Here is an 18,559-nt window from a genome sequence, read left to right on the forward strand (position 1 = left end):
CAAGTTTTATCAGAACTTGATGACATTTCTTTGTTAAAAGAAGAACAAAGAACAGCAGTGAGTTGTTTTCTTTTCAAACACGACAAAAGTCGTGTACTGACAGGTCTAAAGTCGCCATGTTTCGTGGCGTTATGCAGCTCTCTATGGAGTTTACTCCTTTGGTAGGGGTGCAGCTCGGTAGCGGCTGTGTCACATGTTTTGTTGCTCTGATTGGCCTGTAAAGAAGTGACAGACAGAAAATTCATCTAATCACACTCCAAGTTTTTTTCAAAGCCTCTGCCCTTTCCCAAACGTTGTGTATTGAAGGTTTTCTAGATGGATGTGTTTCACACATCCATCTGACGTGTCAGGTTAAACATCCCCCAGAAAAGAGTAAAACATCCAGGAGGATGAATACTTTCATATGCACCGTATGTAACCCTGCAGCAAATGTGTTCCAACATCCCATGGGCCGCAGCCAGTTGGTTAATTTTCCTGCATTTTTAATCTATGCTGTTGGTGTTGGTCTTGAGGCTCACTTGATTTGTTTTTCATAAGGCAGACATGGAAAATTAAAAGCCAAATCTCTTAGTTTTAACCATAAATCTGATTCTTTTTGGTTGCTCACAGCCATGGGCGTAGCACAGGGGGGAAAAGGGCACTGATTCCTGGGCCCACAGTAGGGAGGGGGCGCTTGGGAAGCCTGCAATGAAAGGTGTATTTTGATTTATTTTTTCTTAGTAACAAGTGACATTAAGAGATCAAAAGTGAATATAGAAGTGATCCTCAATGTCCATTAAAGCTACCTTGTGCAGTTAAATGCCATTTATTTCCCATTTTGCCACTCTTTGATGCTTTTTGCCCATTTATGTCACTTTTCACTCATTTTTTGCCACGTTTTTGTCACTTTGGGATCATTTTTGCCACCATTAACTCATTTTTGGGTCACTTTCCACCCTTTTTTGCCATTTTTCTCCCAGTGTTTGCAGCTTTTGGCCCATTTTTGACATTTCTTTTTGTCACTTCTCGCCCATTTTTGACACTTCTATCCAGCTTTTTGCAATTTTTTGCCACTTTTCGCCTATTTAAGCTGCCTTGTGCAATCAATGCCAGTTTTAGCCCATTTTTCCCACCTTTTTTGCACATTTGCCCAGTTAAGTCACTTTCACTCATTTTTTGCCACATTTCTGTCACTTTGGGACCATTTTGCCACGTTAACCCATGTTTTGGTCACTTCCCACCCTTTTTTGCCATTTTCTCTCAGTATTTGCCACTTTTTGCCCATTTTTGCCACTGTTTTTTGTCACTTTGGGACTATTTTTTGCCTCCATTAACTAACTTTTTTTTTGTCACTTCTAAGCCCTTTTTGCCATTTTTCTCCCAGTGTTTGCCACTTTAACCCGTTTTTGTCACTTCTTTTTGTCACTTCTTGATCATTTTTAGCTCTTTTTTCCAGCTTTTTGCTATTTTTTGCCACTTTTTTTGCCACTTCTCGCCTATCTAAGCTGCCTTTTGCAATTAAATGCCACTTTTTGCCCATTTTTCCCTCCTTTTTTCTGATATTTGCCCAGTTTAGTCACTTTCACTCATTTTTTGCCACGTTTTTGCCACTCTGGGACCATTTTTGCCACCATTAACTCATTTTTGGTCACTTTCCACAAATTTTTGCCACTTTTTCTTCCCGTTTTGTCACTTCTTTTTCTCAGTGTTTGCCGCTATTTGACCATTTTTGCTACCTTTAACCTATCTTAAGTGCCACTTTTCACCACTTAGATTGTGGCTCTTTCAAATGCATTTTTCAACTATTTGGCTCTTTGGTTGAGCAGTGATGAGTAACACTGGACTAAATGAATCTGCCAACGGACTGAAATCTGCATAAAATAGAGTAAAATACAAAACTGCTCCTCCCTTCAAAATGTCCAAATGGTATAGTCCAGTGCTGCAAAATATTGCAAGTCAATTTAATTTAACCATAGTGAAAATGTTGCTGGGGAAATTATATTTCAAAAATACATTAAAATGCATAGATATTTGTAAAAAAAAGACTCAACACATGTTGCGTGTCTCACCGGTGAGGGGGGCCCTGTGTAAATTCTTTCCCTAGCTACGCCCCTGCTCACAGCTACTCAGTCCGTTTAAAAAGTCTAGAATACCGTCCTTCCATCTTTCATACTCCTTCTTATTTTACAGCCATGCTATATTCTAGATATGTCAGCTGAGCGATGGCTGGCTTTAACCCAACTCATCGTCTCCATCTGTACTCTCTTATCAACGCTCTTGGAGAGGGAGAGAAATTGAGTGGCACCAACACCGCCGTTCCTGGCGACCTCAGCTCTGATGAGAGTAGGAAAGAGTGTTGATGGCAGCCTGACAAGGACTAGGTAGAAGTGAGTGAGAGTGTGTGTTTGTGTGTGCATCTTGTGGAGAGGCTTTTTAGTGATAAGCTATGAGTCAGTCTGTAATAGGTAAAAGGAGGAAAAAGCACCTGGAGACCTGAAGACGGATCCACTGTGAGTCAGCAGCACCCGTCACTCTGGAGGACAACCTCCAACATTTCTTTCCTTTTCTCTACAAATACACATTTATCCAGCTCTGCTGCCTCCACTTCCTGTTTCATCTTCTTAAACTAAAGCAGAGCAAACATTAGCCTTGATAACAAAATGCAACAGCAAAAGTAACAGCTCTGAGCTCCTCTGAGACCTCATACTCTGTCTTCACACACAGATTTAAGGAGATGAACCCACACAAATGCAGAGCAGATACATGGTAGCCTCAGACTCACAGTCATTAAGTGGGCATCTGTGATCACAGAGCAGCAGGCTGTAATTGTTGTTTCCAGAGCTCCATCCGGCTGCTGATGGGGGTAAGGGCTCTAACCAACACTTGATGGGTGGACTTTACATCATGAACACCTGCACAATCTGATTCAAGGCAGCCATCCAAAGCTAGTGAGGCTTTCAGACACTTCCTGCAGAACTGCAACCTAAAAATGTTTTTTTTTCCACTTAAACGATGAAATGAATGCATGAATTATCTGTTCTCTCTTTAACCGTGCTCTCATTTTATCCTCAAAAGAATCAGAATTTATTTCATGCTTTAACTGAAGAAGGAAAGGCGTGTCTTTTCACTTCTGTCTTTAGCCATACCATGACACTTTCCTTTATGGTCAGTTTTTATACAGATTCATGGTTCTCATAAGATCATACTCTCATGGATTATTTAGAACACTAAGCATGCTCACAGTCACAGGAGGGCTGAAGCTGATCAGCCACCAGCTGGCAAAGATGGCCTGGGAAAGTGGTGAAAATGGGTTGGAAGTATGGGCCGAAAAAGTGGCAAATAGGGGTTAAAAAGTGGTGAAAAGAGGTAAAACATTGTCAAAACAGGTTAAATATGTTTAAAAATGGGTAAAACTGAGCTAAAATGGGGGAAATGTGTTAATAGAGGCAAATATGTGCAGAAAAAGTCATGAAGGGAGATTAAAAGTGGTGGAAATGGGTTGGAAGTGGCAAATATGGGCAGAAAAAGTGGTGAATAGGGGTTAAAAAGTGGTGAAAAGAGGTCAAACATTGTCAAAACAGGTTAAATATGTTTAAAAAATGGGTTAAACTGGGCTAAAATAGGGCAAAATATGTTAATAGAGGAAAAAGTCCTGAAGGGGGATTAAAAGTGATGAAACGGGGCCAAACACTGTCAAAACAGGTTAATATTGAAACTAAAACTGGGTTACATAAACCAAAAATGTATTTAAGGTTGAAAAAAGTGGGTCAAAACAGGCAGAAATAGGCTAAAAGTCCACATAAAGATATAAAGATCGCCAGGAAAAATGAAGAAAAGGGGTTAAAATTGGAAGAATAAAAATGATCTTAATCACAAATATTGATTGAAAGTGGCAGAAAGGTGCTGAAAATGTGTTAAAAAGTGGTTAAAAGTGGTGACAGCTGGCTTAAACGTAGTCACAATGGATTAAAAGAGAATAAATGGGTTAAGGGGTAAAAATGAGTGAAAATTAGTAAAAACTGGTTAAAAGTGGCAAAACAGAGTTAAAAGGGGCAAATACATCGAGACGCGCACTGAGCAAGGTGGAGGCCATTCGGAGAAACATGGATTATCCACTTCATATCTCCCTCAGTGAGCTAAGAAACAACTGTGGTGGACGGCTCTATCCCTGCGCCGCAGGACAGAACGATTTAGGAAATCTTTCATACCATCAACTATTAGACTTTATAATCCTACAGTAAACAGATGAGACTCCCAGACAAGAGGCAAAAATGACCAGGAAATGTGGAGAAGAGGAGCCAAAGTGGTAAAAACAGGTTAAAAGTGGCAAAACAAGTTAAAAGTGGTAAATATAGGTTGCTAAAAAAGAGGTGAAAAGTGAGTGGGTAAAAAAAAGAGTGGGTAAATACTTGAAAAATGGGTAAAAACTGGATAAAGGTGGTAAAAGAGGAGCTAAAAAGATGTAAAGATGGCCAGGGAATTTAGTGAAGAGGGGCCAGAAGTGGTGAAAACAGGTTAAAGTGATACATATGGGGAGAAAAAGTGGTAAATAGGGGTTTAAAAGTGGTGAAAGGGGGTCAAGCGCTGCCAAAACAGGTTAAATAAGGGCTTAAAACTGTGTTACATAAGGCAAAAATTAGTTTAAAGTGGCAAAAAGGACATCTAGAGTTGTCAAAAATGGGTCAAAAGAGGCAAAAATAGGCTTAAAGTGCCCATAAAGAGGCAGAGGTCAGGAAATGTGTAGTAAAAGGGTTAAAACATTGATTAAAAGCAGCAAAAATTGGATCAATAGTGGTAAATGAAGATAGAAAAAGTGGCAAATTTGGGTTAAAAGTTTCAGAAAGGTAGTGAAAAGTAGTGAAAAGGGGTTATAAAGCGTTTTCCTCTCTGATAGAAACTTGAGGCCATATGGAGAAACCACATGAGGATGCTGGTTGAGACTACATACATGGACAGTTAAAGTATGGAAATAATTGTCTTTTAAAGAATGGGTTCTTGTATCCTGAGAATTCATGTCTTTGCTGCTTATACTCTGGTGCATACCTTTTTACTCTGATGAATTAAAGGAGACCGTGATGATAAATGTGGGCAAATATTAGAAAAATAAAATAAATGGTAGAGTAGAGGTTTGCAGAGGAGCAGCATGATAAAATAAAAGCACTAGCTTTTTAAAGATGGCTGCCTTCAGAAAGATTAATGCCAGAAATAATCAGAATAAAGTGATCAGGAGGTAAACGGCAGCCGCTGATTCCTCATAATTATGTCTGTGAATGAGAACAGACATGTTCCACATCCACAGGGACGTCTGAGATTAAACAGATGGACAGGAACATTACCATTCATCAGCAGGCTCACGCCTCTGATTCATCTTTACAATATGAAGTAATCCATAAACATGACAGCGTTATTCCAAACCCCATCTGTGGGTGTCAAATCTCCATTTTTCTGACACGATGGCGGTTGTGTAATTGTTTTTGTGTTACAGCTGTGAAACACACCCCGGAGACAGCTGCAGAGTCAGAGCAGCCCATGTCACCAAAGGTCAGAAATACTCAGCGTGGAGTATTTTCTCGCCTCAGCAGATGCTTTGAAAGGGATTTTGACATTTTTAAACGTGTTCTTCAGCCAGATAATGGCGTAAAAGAGCACAAACAGGCCTGCCAGCAGCTCCACGGAGGTGTGACAGGATTGTTTCTGCAGCAATTCAGAGCAAGACATCAGTATTCAAATTGTTCTATCAAGCTTGCCCAGATGATTGCTCTCATTCTGCATCTAAATTATATGTTTTCATTTTTTTTTAGCTGATGGAAAAGGGACAAAATTGTTCTGGAGGGTTTTATATTTCACTTCATCATCAGCAGAGAACAATCAATGTTTCTTTACAGGAGGGTGTGATGAATGTGTGTGGCTAACTCAGCTTCTGATGGCTCTTCTGCAGATTTCCTGAGTTAAAGCAGGCGGAGGAACCACCGAGGAACGAGGTCGGTGATCTTTCTGCAACACGGTGCATGACACGTATGTGCATACATAATGCAGGTAAACCAAAGGTTGTCCTTCATCGTGTCCTTGGAGTCTTCCTGACTGAATGATCGTAGTCAACCCCAACTAAACCCCGGCACCTGTTCACACTGCAGACTTCACACCAACTTAGGCTGGAGCTTCCTATGCATGAATTAGAATACTGATAAGGATCAAAAGTGAAGAATTAACATAAGAGACTACAGCCTAGCAGAAAGATTTATTTCAGTATTTTTAGGCACTTTTCTAAAAGGTTATCGTTAATATTTCATTAAAAACCTGACCATTTAAACAACTGAACTGATATAACCTCATTAAAAATGCATAATGAATTTTAGATTTGCAAAAAAAAGAAAAAACACTGTAAATGTAGCTCAGGTTCCTCCATTTCTCCTGATCTCTGCTGAGATGTTCCTACACCTTGACTGGTGTCCACCTGTGCTAAATTAACCTGATTGGACATGTTTCCAAAGGCACACACCTCTCTATAGAAGCTGACCGTCCATAACGGGGCGCAAAGGGGGGAGCTTTCTGGGGCCCAGCCAAACTGAGGGGCCCATGGAGATCAGCAAAATCATGTTCCACTTTAAAGTTAACGTGTGGTAGCCATATTTAGCTTTTAACCTGAATAATAACCACCCTTATCAAAGCAACAAAAATGAATTCTATTTATGCTGAAATATAAATAAAGCCTTTTTCAAAATGTAATGCCCTTTTCTTGAGACTGAACCTCCTCCTTATTGGTGATGTTAACAATCAGGATGGAAAGATTGGAAAGATGCAACTAAACCTGAATGTCAGATGTCAAAGCTAAGACATGATGTGCACATGCCAGAAAATAAAGCAGGAAAACTTGATGGGGAATAGTTACCCAATTGTGGAAAATGACAAAAACCAAGCTGTGCCCCTACTAAGGAATAACCTCCACACAGAACTGCATAAGGTTGACCATGGCGACTGTGGACATGTCAGTGCACAACTTTTGTTGTTTTTGAAAAGAAAACAACTCACTGCTGTTCTTTGTTCTTATTTTAATGAAGAAATGTCGTCAAGTTTTGATAAAACTGATGCTTTAGCAGCATCTAGGCTAACCTCCAATTTCCACATATAGCGAACGCGCTGTGAACTGCCAGCGAATCATACTGCGGAGCAAATCGCTCCACCTCCAGTCTATCAGAGCATTTCCACAGCTGACACTCCAGACTGGCTATGGCGCGTGCCTGGGCCGACACTTTGCTCCGCTTTGTTGGAGCTTCGCTCTAGACTCGCTTCCAGTGGGTGTGGTCGCTCGCCTTCAGTCGGACCAAACCCACGGCGCTTCAGTGCAAGGCGCAGTCATCCTATGTGGAAATTGCAGGTTAGTCTTCCACCATAATGGTACCGGCCTCTTGTTGCTGCTGCTTACGTCACGACTCTGCTGCACCTGAAAGTACTGCCCCTTGAAGCTGATTGGTCCTGTCACTTTCTAACCAGGCCCAGACTGGTCAGATGGGAGCTTTGCAAAATGGATTCGCCAGTGAGAAACACGGAAATACGTGTTTCTGTCTGCTTTGCAAGGTTAAGCAAAAGTGGGTTAAAAGTGGCAAAAAAGGCAAAAATAACCCCACCAAAGATGAGTCAAAGTGGCAAAAATGGACAAGAAGAAGTCAATGGCGGTTTTGAAGTGGCAACAATTGAAGAAATAGCAGCAACTATGGGTTAAAAATGGCAAAATGGCTTGAAACACTCGAAAAAAAAGTGGTAAACATGGGCAAAAAAGGGAAAAATTGGGGGGAAATGCAGTAGAAATTGGTTAACAGTGGCAACAATTGGACAAAAAGTAGCCAAAGAGGGTTCAAAGTGGCAAAAATGGAAGAAATAGCAAGAATGGGTTAAAAGTGGGTTAAAAGTAGCAAAAATAAGTGTCAAATATGGACCAAAAAATGGCAAAATTAGGTGTAAAAGTGGCAGAAAATGGTTAAGGTGGCAAAGGTGGAAAAAATATCAGCAAAAATGGGCATAAAATGGGAAAAATGTTAAAACTGTCAAAAAATAACAGCAAACACAGGCAAAATATGGGAAAATTGGGGAGAAAGCAGCAAAAGTGGATTAAGGATGGCAAAAAAGGGCACAACATGGCTAAAAGCTGGCAGTAAAGTGCAACAAAGAGCAAAAAAGAGTTAAAAGTGGCATCTGCGTATGTACAGCCAAACACATCCATCACATCCTAGCCCCATTAGATTACACGATAGTGTTCGTGCAGCAGAAGCTACTGAGCTTCTTCTTGTTCTTACATATTCCAGGATTTACCCATAAATTCCACATGCGCTGTTTGCACAGTGTTCCGACATGCACTGTGCACCCTTTTAATTCAATCTTCGTAATTCTGCAGCATGTGCCATAAGCACCAACCCACTCTGCTTGAGATATATACCAGTCATGAGTATGAGGATTTTTGGCCACATGGGGGCGTTAGGAACAAGAGTTGACCATTACTTTTAAAAATTTTCATTATATCAAGGTGATTTCTGGTTATACAAGTGACTGAAATAAACCCACCAAAGCAAACAAGACTGTAAGTGATGAGGTTGATGTTTACCAGACATTTCTAAAGCTTTAACGGCTGCCATGAGGTAGATGTCAGACACAATAGGTGACAGGTTTGGCTGCTAAAAGAAAGCAGTAAAAGATGTTTGTCAAAAAACAAAACTGAAACACCTACAGGACCAGATATGCAAAGATAAAGATGATAAGATGGACAATTTGTCCACAGGGGGGCGCCTTAATCAACAAACTAGATGTACCTCCCAGGAGCTTTAATTCATGCTTTCTTCGTTATTCTGTTAAAAAGGTTTAAGTAGAGACATTTGCATCTCATCTCCAGGCACTCCTGTCCTTTGAGTCCTCAGAGAATACCAAGCTGCTGACACTGCCCTCATCACCAGACAGCAGCACCCCCCTAAAAAACCCTGCGACCCATAGAAATGTGCCAGTGTTGGCATCATTTTGTCAAATGTCACCACGGTGAATTTGAGATCCAGGCTGCTGTGGTCTGCTGGCATCAGACCCTGTGTCATTGATAGACTCACCTCAGTGGTGGTTTGGCACCAACGTTGGGCCCTGCTCTCCTATTTGCTCTTTCTTTATTGCTCAGGTCAGCAAGAGCGCGATGAATCAGTCCATTTACAGGCAACTGAGACAGTGGGGGGAGAGCTGTGGAGGGGGATCCATATTCATGTTGGCAGGTTATACTTTTCTCCTCCTGTCACCAACGCTGTCTCCATCAGCTGCAGGTTAGAGGGGAGGTGCAATTATTTCTTTTTGAATTCAAAAACTTACTTCATGATATGCTGACAGTGCAGCAGGACTCCTTTAGCTCAGCCAATTTGTTCAGGCAAAGACAGGATGTAATGACAACAATTCAGCAAAACAAAGCCTCCTGCAGCATCGGACCATGACATAGCAGTCGGAGATTTTATTAGAAAAAATACTGACATTTTAGGTTCTCTTTCTGATAGGCTGTTTGGCATGAAAATGGTAAACTAGCCAAAAGCTATGTTAAATCAAAATAACCATCATGGACTCAGGCTAGATGTTTCACATTGTAATTTAGGGTATTAATGCAACTTTCAGAGTAAATATTCAGTAGATATCATTGCCCTCACTGCTTTCCCTCCTCGTTGACTTTGCTCTGTGATTTTACGTGGTCTTCTGCTTCGTGGCTGAGCTGCTGTTGCTCCTAAACTCTCCCACTTTCTAATATCACCTACAGATGACTGTAGAGTATCCAGCAGGGATGAAATTTCACAAACTGTCTTATTGCAAGGGTGGCATCCATCATAGTACTACTCTTAAAGTCACTGAGCTTTGGCAGCACTGTCCCATCAATGTGAACACAGAGCTGAAAACAACAAACCAAGAGGGAGTTTAGCTTTACTCTATTTTTAGTTTTCACAATGGTACTTGTAGTCAGTATTTATCTGATATCTGTGGTATAGAGGTTTTAAATTGTTGCATATTATACCTTTAAGCTTTTTATAGGCTATCCTTATGACACTGAGTCTTTAATCACCTAAGACTGGTGCTAATATTTTGAATTCCTAAAACTGTGCATGTATTCTTTACAAAGAGGAGACATTTTAACAGTTTAATACAATTTATTCTGTGTTTATTTAAAGAGGGGGTATTATACTTTTCCAATTTTTAAAACATAAAGTCACAATGTTGGGTGTCCATACTTCCGTATGCAAATTTTCAAACTGCAAGATAAATGTATGTGGCAGTAATCTTGGAATTAGAGTGTAAACTGATGAAAACGGCTCATTGGGAATCTCTCCGAGATTTTCCCGAGATGAGATTTCGATGGAGCGAACTTATGAGGTCATCGCAATTGGATCTCCTGACTTGCAAAGCGGAACAGACCGCCCCCACAAGGCCTTTTAGCCTTTTAGTAACACAGTAATTAAACACTTACCAAACAGATACGTCCTGCTCTATCCTTCGCTGCTGCTGGTTTTCTTCCCCCTCTCTCTTCAAACTATCAGGGTCAGACTCCAGGTCTAACACGTACGGATGTTTATCAAAATTTGCCACATTTTACTCAGTCGTACCGGTTCATTCAAAGTTTACAAGTACGTAAACATAGCCACATTGGAGGGAGCGGGCACAAAACATTGAGCCCTGCAGCAAAACTGAAGCATTTCAGACAGAGCTTAAAATAAGAGTTTTTCAGGACGCCAGTGTGAGAAACATGAGGAGTTTTTTTGAGCTGTAAACCATGTGAAGCTACTACGTGGGTATCAGAGAGATGGTGTAAAGCCTCGAAAAAAAGGCATAATACCCTCTTTTTAAGATGAGTTGCACACTTCTATGGGTATCTCTATGCCTGTTTGTAATTAAAGGTCCAAAAACTTCTATTTGTCAATTTATGAGGGCACGAAAAGCTCCTAAATGCACTTTCTAATCACACTATGGAGTCTACATTCATTTTCCAGATTTTATTGGCGTCCGTCTTCTACTCACCCACATGGGTCCCTTCTTTCTTTGGAGCTTTAGTTTTGGGCCGTGTTTTTTATTCTTCCCACCCAAACTGTCACTCCTGACTAAAAGAGGCTGAGGCAGTCTGACAGAGATGACCTTAACGTGAACATCTAGAGGTCATTGACCAGACCGGTTATAGACTGAGCCATGATCAGAGCAGGGGGCCAGCTTCAGATCATAAACCACACTCCCAATGACACAGGCGTGTTCAAAATGGCAGCTGGTCATTACTGGGCTGATGGAGTTGATGAAGACCATCAAACCTATCTGACAAGCTGCAGGGCAGCAGGATATTAACATCACTCTGAACTTGCTGGCACATAACGAGGGACATAGAACTCATCATGGCAAATCTCAATCACACTGCTCTTCCTGATGAAATCAGAGTAACACCTAATAAAAGACTTAAGATATTAGGGCTGTGTATCTGCAAGAATCAGGTGATATGAAACGTATCACAATACAAGGGTGTTTACACTGCAGGAGCGACCAGCTCACTCAAGCCGGAAAGAGATGGCAACTAGCAGTCGGAGGTTGAACTTATAAATAACTAAATATCGATATACTATCGCGCCGTGAAATATTTTAATATTTTAGAGTATCCATATTTTCTAACACCCCTACAAGATCTAAAGCTTTAGAATGGGCCATTTCCATTTGAGTAATGCTCTCAGGTGGCGATGATATGGTTCTGTTGGTGCCCTCAGCTGGGGACCTCCTGCAGGTGTTTGGGCTGTTTGTAGCAGAGTGCAAAGCAGTCAGGCCATGGCTCTCTGCCAGAAAACTGTGGATTGTTCCCTGTGGGTGGGGAGTGAAGGGGTTCAAGTATCTTGAGGTCTTGTTCACAAGGGAGGGTAATTGGCTGTGAGACTGACAAGTGGATTGGTGCAGAATCAGCTGGAAGGCAAAGCTTTACATTTACTTGTCGATCTTCATTGCAGCCCTCACCTATGGTCATGAACTCTGGGTAATAAGAAATCACAAGTTCAAAAATAAGATTCCTCAGGAGAGTGGCTTGACCTTAGCGATAGGGTGAAGAGTTTGAACATGTGTAGGGCACTCAAAAAGAGGGAGTTGAGGTGGCTTGGGCATCTGATTAGGATGCCTCTCAGTGGCCTCCCTGTGGAGGTCTTCAAGGCACATCCAACTGGAGGGAGTCCCCAGGTTAGACCAAGGATTTGCAGGAGGGATAATATGTCACATCTGGCATGCAAACATCTTGTAGTCCTCCTGGGAGAGCTGGAAACTATCCCTGGGGAGAGGGTTGACTTGCTTAGCCTGCTGCCACAGTGACCTTCTGGGAGAACATTTTGTGGACAGATGAGACTAAAGTAGAGCTTTTTGGAAAAACACATCATTCTACTGTTTACAGAAAATGGAATGAGGCCTACAAAGAAAAGAACACAGTACCTACAGTCAAACATGGTGGAGGTTCAAAGATGTTTTGGGCTTGTTTTGCTGCCTCTGGCACTGGCTGCCTTGACTGTGTGCAAGGAATCATGAAATCTGGAGACTATCAAAAGATTTTGGGCCGCAATGTAGGGCCTAGTGTCAGAAAGCTTGGTCTGCGTCAGAGGTCATGGGTGTTCCAGCAGGACAATGACCCCAAACATACCTCAGAAAGCACCAAGAAATGGTTGGAGACAAAGCACTGGAGAGTTCTGAAGGAGAGATCTCAAAACTGCTGTTGCAAGAAGGCACCCTTCAAATCTGAGAGACCTGGAGCAGTTTGCAAAAGAAGAGTGGTCCAAAATTCCAGTTGAGAGGTGTAAGAAGCTTGTTGATGGTTATAGGAAGAGATTTGTTTCAGTATTTTTTCCCAAGGGTGTGCAACCAAATATTAAGTTGAGGGTGCCAACAATTTTGTCCAGCCCATTTTTTTTTTTAGTTTTTTTAAAAATTATGTAAATTTTGTCTTTTGCTTTTTTTGTGTTGTACCAATGCACATAAAGGAAAAAACATGTGTATATCAAAAACATTTGTAACTGCAACTTTCCTGGAAAAATTGTACATTTTCTGATAAAACTCCAGGGATGCCAATACTTTTGTCCATGACTGTAAATGATCTTTTGCAGGTATTTAATACTGACATTATAAGCTTTTTAAGCTTTTCTTGTACAAAATGTGCACTACACAGATTATTTTGGGGGCATTTGTGGACATTTTTTTTAATTCTTTACCTCAAGCATCCAGTGAGTAGCATATCTCTCACTTTCTAGGCTGGGGTGGGACAGACTTTGTGATATCAAATGCAAAAAGTCTCAGGCCCTAAATGAAGCCATGCATTTCATAGCAACTCAGCAAAACCAGTAACATCATCTGTATGAATCCAAATAACATTCTAATACAGCCCAAAAGTGCACAGAGTTTAGAATAAGGAGGAATATGTTGTGATTTATTCTCTAAAGCCTGTTTGAAGTCACAGATGTACAAGGTTTTTCAGCGCCCTTCATTCTTGCTCAGTAAAGAGCTAAACAAATATTGCATAACCTGCAGAGTCACGCAGCAGGTCATTTAAACAGAAAATGATAGTAGTCATTTGTAAAACATCTTTCTTTCAGCGAAAGGTTAGCACCATGATTATACTTAGTAAGGGTGAGCAGGGATCCATTACAGTAAATACTGTGTCACTGAAAGTCCCTCTACGATCAAAACACCACAAGTGAAACCTCAACAAGTTAGTCAGCCCCGATGCTTGCTCTTCACTCTCTTCACATGCAAAGGCCCAAACTTAAAGATAAAGCAGCTATATAAAGGCTCTCTGTGGTAAGAGGACAGTCTGTTGAATCACAGTGAGTCAGAAGGTTTGAGAAACCAAACTGAAGTCCTTCCAATCGCACAAACATGGCCGGGGCTCTCTGCGAATGCAGCTGTGAGTCATGGCGAGAGAATTCCTTCATCCAAACAGAGGGCTGACATAGTAGACGCAGGGAGAGGGAGCATGTGTGCGTGTGCTGGTACATATGTGGGAGTAATCAGCTTAGTTTTCCTTCTATCAGATGGAAAAGGTGAAACATACAACAAGAAACCCCCGCACTACAACTGCAATTATTTACTGGTTAAAGATATTCTACTCGTGTGTTTTTTCTTTTCTCATTATTAAAAAAGTGACGGACCTCTCATAATCTCTACTTTTAGATTCTACAAAATACACAAGTGTCTGTATTTGTAGCATGGACAGTGGTGTGGTTTCCTTTTGTAGTATGTATGTGGTCCAATTATGTATCAGCAGGCTTTGAAGTACATAAGAGAAACATTCTGCGTGGGCAGCTGTATACATTTCACACTCTATGCTTCACTTTTGGTACAATCAAGATAAAATGAGATGTTTCTGTTACCACACTGGTAGCAAACACATTAATGCTATTTATCTTCTGGGTAAACGCACACAGACACTGCGGAGCATGCACCATCCTGGTCCAGTCTGGTCTGATTGAAGTGTATAGATCAATTCTATACAGTGAAGATGCCTCTAACGTTGCAAAGCAGATGGATACGCCCGTTCCCATGTTTCTAAATTGGAAAATCCATCTGAACAGTTTGGGTCTGGTTAGAAAGTGACAGGATCAATCAGCGATGAGGGCGCGGCAGAGTCGTGACGTAAGCAAGCAGCAAGAAGAGGCTAGAAGAGATTAGCGTGGATGCTGCTAAAGTGTACGTTTTGTCAGAACTTGACATTTTCTTCGTTAATAGAAGAACAAAGAACAGCATTGAGTTGTTTTCTTTTCAAGAACAACAAAAGTCGTGTATTGACATGTCTACAGTCGCCATGGTTCACGTGATGCAGTTCTCTATGGAGTTTGGTAGCGGTGCACCTTGGTTTGGAGCTACAACGTCCGTGATGAAACTGGATCGTAAAAGTAGCAGAAATGGGTGGCAAAAATTATATAAGAATGGCAAAAAATGGTTACAGTGGCAAAAATGGACATAAAGAGTGGTAAAAGGGAATTAAAAAGTGGCTGAAAAGGCTCTAAACTGGTAAAAATGGGTGGAAATCTGGTGAAATGGTAAGAAAGATCAACATAAACTGGCAAAAAAGTGCTAACTGAGAAAGAAAATATAGGCAGATATTGGCAGAAATTGGTCAAACTGGCAAAAATGGGCTTATCAGATGGTGAAACGGGTTAAAATAGGACAAATTGGGCATAAAAATTGGTAAGATGGGGTTAATAGTGGCAATTACGGGTCAACAGATGCAACATTTGGCTTATGAGGCAATAATTGGTTTAGAAGTTGCAAAAACAGGCAGAAAAAATGTGGTGGAAGGGGTTTAAAAAAGACAAAAATAAGTGTTAAATGGCAAAAATGTGTCAAAATTTTGGGGGAAAAAATGATGAAAACCAGTTAAAATTTGGCAAAATTGGTGTAAATATTCTTAGGGTGCATTCACACCAGAGCTGTTTGGTCCGCTTTAAACAAACTCTGGTCCGTTTCCACAGATAGTCTGGTTCATTTGGAGTGGTGTGAAAGCTCACACGAACTCTGGTGCAGACCAAACAAGCGGACTCTGGTCTGCTTCCAAACGAATCCTGGTGCGGTTTGTTTGAGGTGTGAAAGCAAAGTGGACCAACTAGTGAACCAACAGCAGTAGGTGGCATAAAGTGTAATGATATACAGATTTATATGGGATTTAATACATTCAAATACATGTCGGTACCTCACTTGGCGTCTTGTAACCATAGCAACACGTCGTAGTCTGTGCTTATTAATTCGTCTCATGTTAAGAACGACATGTTGGACAGCTCACCACCTCGCTGGCTGCTTGTAATGGCCCAATGCAAGAGCAGAAACCCCAATACAGTGTAAATTCTGTGTTTTTTCATTGTTTATGTGGAAAAAAGACCAGTGGAAGGAGTTTCGTCTTCTACGCCTTCTTTTCTTCTTGGTCACTGTTTGTTCGTGGCGACAGCACCCCTAGCTGGCAGAGATTGTAGGTGTTCAGACAGTTTGGTCCACTGGACCAAGAGAGAAGTGTGAATGCGAACCAAACCAAAGGAAAGTGCAACAATGTTGCCATTTCTGTTCCAAAATGGACCAGACCCCGGACTATCAGATGTAAAAACAACCTTAGTTTTTTTTTTTTAGGGAATCTGGAGACCCACTCTCAGTGTCTGGCGACCCCCAAGGGGGTCCCAACCCCAAGGTTGAGAACCATTGCAATAAAGTCTTGTACTTATATTTCACACAGGCCAGCTATCAAAGTTCCCAACTCTAGTAAAAAATGACAACCTTTGCAAACTGTAAGAGGAGACCCGAGGCAGGCAGGGACTAAATTTGGCATGAAGTGCTCTCAGTGTGCAGACTGATTAGACCTCATGTGAACCGGCCCACACTTCCCAGTCTCACACTGTGTGCTCTATGAATCACCTCTACACTCCCACCTTATGAAGCACAGGATCCAACCCCAACCCACAGCTCAGTATTAATAAAGGCAAAGGACTAATCCTGCACCTAAAGCTGAGTGCACCTGCAGCTTCGGCTGTTTAAGCAGAGTTATGATGTTTGAAGGTCTCTTCTGATGTTTGGGGAAGACACAAACTTTGAGTTGTTTTTTCTTCTTGGGATGTGAACTGTGCTTTACCTGGTGAGCTGTCTGGGGTACTCACTGTGGGACTGTGAGATCTGGATTTATCAAAGAAAACAGAGTCTAAATCCATATCTACATAAATAATCAGTCTACGCATTTAGATGTGCTGAATGATAATTTATTGATATAAAATAGCACAATGCTTATGGCTTGATGAGGCCTTTTTTTTTACCTGGACTACCAATCTTGTCTCAGTAAATAAGCACTGCTGTAAAACTGATTTAATGATGTGAGAATGTCAGACTACAGTAGGTGGTGATATACTCCCCTTAAGCTTTTTACTATGGGCCTTCTTCTGGGCAACCTTGCAAACATGATAGCAGGCAGCTAACTGGTTGTATATCAAACAGACACTGTATATCTCAGAGAGGAAGTACTGCTATTTGCCAGTACAGTGTCTTTCCAGTGTATTCACTTTAGCTTCATTGGCTTTAGCTAAAGCTAACATAGCTACACCAGTTACATAATTAATGTTGCAACAGAAACCAGTGTAGCTAAGTTAGCTTTAGCATTGGGAGCTTTAACAAGTGTAGTTCTGCTAATACAGTATGTATGTAGCTTACATAGCTGCTTTGTGAGATAAGCTGCTATATAGCTCTGTTATCCATAGCTAACTTGAGACTTGAGACAACATGAGCTTTTGGCTCAAGCTATCTAAGCTACATAGATAATGTGGATATGTAGCTTAAGTAGCTGCTTTGTAAGGTAAGCTTTGGCTACATTAGTTACATTAGCTATTGACCCTCTGTTATCTTGAGCTAAGTTAGCTTTAGCAACATGGGTTTTATCGAACGTGGCAAAGCTAACATAGCTACGCAGATAACTTAGATATGTAGCTTACATAGCTGCTTTGTGAGATTAGCTTTAGCTACGTTAGTTATGTCAGCTATATATCTCTGTTATCTATAGCTAACTTAGCTATAACAGCATGAGCTTTTGCAAACTTGGCTCAAGCTAACTAAACTACATAGATAATGTGGGTATGTAGCTAAAGTAGCTGCTTTGTAAGGTTAGCTTTGGCTACATCAGTTACAGTAGCTATGTAGCTCTGTTATCTTTAGCTAAGTTAGCCTTAGCAACATACCTTTTAGCAAATGTAGCAAAGCTAACATAGCTACTCGGATAATTAAGATATGTAGCTTACATAGCTGCTTTGTGAACTAAGCTTTAACTACTTTAGTTATGTCAGCTTTATAGCTCTGTTATCTTTAGTTTAGCAACATTAGCTTTTGCAAACTTAGCTTAAGCTAACTAAGCTACATAGATAATTCGGATATGTAGCTTAAGAAGCTGCTCTGCGAGCTTAGCTATAGTCACGTTATCTACGTTAGCTACATAGCTCCATTACCTATTGCTAAGTTAGCTTTAGCCACATGAGTTTTAGCAACATGAGTTTAGCTAACATAGCTAGAGTTAACTTAGCTGTATACATAAGGTAGATACCTAGCTGCTTTGTGAGCTCAGCTTTAGCTATATTAGCTACATTAACTACGTAGCTTGCTGCATTACAATGTCTAAATGGAGGACAACTTTTTTTCCTGTAAACACTGTTTACGCTGCTCTATTAAATATTTTGTAATCAGGTTTTTTTTTCCTTTTTTTATCCTTACTCTCACCTTAACCCATAACCGAAGTCTTATACAATTTTATTTTGAACGTTTCAGTGTTTTTCTGTTCTGAGCTCTATGGCGTCTCTGGTAAATCATCTGCAGTCAGACTGTCTTGATAAAAGGAGCATTTTAGAGAGGCTTATTGTCTCAGAAGTAAAGATGGGCAGAGGTTCACCTATCTGTGAAAAACTGCATCTAAAAATTGTAGAACAATTTCAGAAAAATCTTCTCAACATAAAATTGTGACAACTTTGAAAATCCCGCAAATTACAGTCCATAATGTCATCAACAGATAGAGAGAATCTGGTGAAATCTCTGAGCACAAAGGGCCAAGACTTTAGGCCAA

Source organism: Cheilinus undulatus, linkage group 17 (assembly GCF_018320785.1).
Source record: "Cheilinus undulatus linkage group 17, ASM1832078v1, whole genome shotgun sequence".
NCBI classification, from domain to species: Eukaryota; Metazoa; Chordata; class Actinopteri; order Labriformes; family Labridae; genus Cheilinus; species Cheilinus undulatus.